Source organism: Tribolium madens, unplaced genomic scaffold (assembly GCF_015345945.1).
Source record: "Tribolium madens isolate multiple individuals breed KSU strain unplaced genomic scaffold, Tmad_KSU_1.1 Scaffold_11;HRSCAF=98;Tcas5.2_LG3b, whole genome shotgun sequence".
NCBI classification, from domain to species: domain Eukaryota; kingdom Metazoa; phylum Arthropoda; class Insecta; order Coleoptera; family Tenebrionidae; genus Tribolium; species Tribolium madens.
The window spans coordinates 8,233,900-8,235,731 of record NW_025400975.1 but is presented as its reverse complement, the minus strand read 5'-3'; the positions used below and the strand labels follow the sequence as shown (position 1 = coordinate 8,235,731).

Here is a 1,832-nt window from a genome sequence, read left to right as displayed (position 1 = left end):
AGGGGAACATTGAAATCTTGCGATCTTAAAATTTGTTAATTTGAAAGTTTAGACCTTATACTTTTATATTTCTATTTCAGAAACTTCAGATCTTTGAAACTTAAAATAGTCAAATTAGAATCTTTATAACTTTTGAAGCTAAAATTGCATCTCTAACTCTTAGAATTTCAGAAGAATTTTAGTATGTCTGATATTTCTAATTAAGAAACTGATTTAGAAATTTGTTACTTAAAAATCTCCAAAATAGAATAGAATCTACAGAATCTTAAAATCTCGCGATCTTTAAATACCAATTTATAATAATTTTAGAATCCCCTTAATTTGGAAGATTGAAAGTCTATATTTCTAAATTCATGTTTCAGAAACTTAATAAAGTCGAATCTCAAACTTTCAGAAATCTTAATTTCTACAAGTTTTTGAGACGTAGAAATTTGCAGTTTTTTAGATTTCGTTACTTAAAATTATTATAAAACCATTATAGGTTTCAAAACTTTCGTTAAACGCCAAAAAATCAACAATTTTATGTTGATCTTGTAGAATTCTGCATTATTTTTAAAATTTTGAACGTCGAAATATGAGAATTCTAGAAAAAAATTCTACAGTCTTAATGATTGAATATGATCTGAAGGAAACCTTTGAGACCTTACGATCATAAATTTTGTTATTTTGAAAGTTTAAAACGTAATATTTTTAGATATCTATTTCAGAAACTTGAAATTTTAGAATCTTTATAAATTTTGAAGCTAAAATTCATTATTCTTACGAACCAACGAAGTGATTCCAATGTCAAGAGTTAACAACAATAGTTGTTATACATCTACAAATCTGTAGACAGATTATACAGAGTTTTATACACCTAACTCTGTATTGCTTTTCGCAATCGGTGAGTTTTTGCAAATATTTTTGAATTTTTTTCAGGGTTTGATGTTAGAGAACTAATACTTTTACAAAGAATGTGCTAAAATAGCAGTTTTTTTTTGTCACAAAAGAATATTTAAATATTTGGTCCATAAATAAAGCTAATTCTATTCTATTTTAAAATTTTAACTGGTTTCAAAAGTCTAGTTAAACGCCAAAAAGATCTACGATTTTATGTTGATCTTGTTGAATTTTACATTACTTTTGAAATATGAGAAATCTAGAAAAAAATCTAGAATCTTAAATTTTGTTAGTTCGGAAGTTATACTTTTAGAATTCTATTTCAGAAAATTTTAGAGTCTTTACAACTTTTGAAGCTAAAATTGCATCTCTAACTCTTAGAATTTCAGAAAAGTTCTAGTTTGTTTGATATTTCTAATTAAAAAACTGACTTAGAAATTTGTTTTAAATCTCCAAAATTTTCTAAGTCTAAAATAGAATCTACAGAAGAATCTTAAAATCTTGCGATCTTTAAATTCCAATTTATAGTAATTTTAAAATCCCATTAATTTGGAAGATTGAAACTCTATATTTGTAAATTTATATTTCAGAAACTTAAAAGAGTCGAATCTAAAACTAAAGAATTCTTAATTTCTACAAAAAAATTAGACGTAGAAATTTGTAGTTTTTCAGATTTCGTTACTTAAAAATATTATAAAATCATTATAGGTTTCAAAACTTTCGTTAAACGCCAAAAAATCTAAGATTTTATGTTGATCTTGTAGAATTCTGCATTATTTTTAAAATTTTGAATGTCGAAATATGAGAATTCTAGAAAAAAAGGCTACAATCTTAATGATTGAATATGATCTAAAGGAAACCTTTTGAAACCTTACGATCTTAAATTTTGTTATTTTGAAAGTTTAGAACGTAATATTTTTAGATATCTATTTCAGAAACTTGAAATTTTGGTG

The 1,832-nt window shown here is 24.4% G+C and overlaps 1 protein-coding gene across 3 annotated transcripts in view; it reads left to right on the top strand.

Annotated features, from left to right (window-relative positions):
• LOC123006853 (inositol polyphosphate-4-phosphatase type I A) overlaps nt 1-1,832 on the top strand; it is a 22,107-nt gene that overhangs the window by 16,850 nt on the left and 3,425 nt on the right. The gene's annotated exons all lie outside the window — the stretch shown is intronic.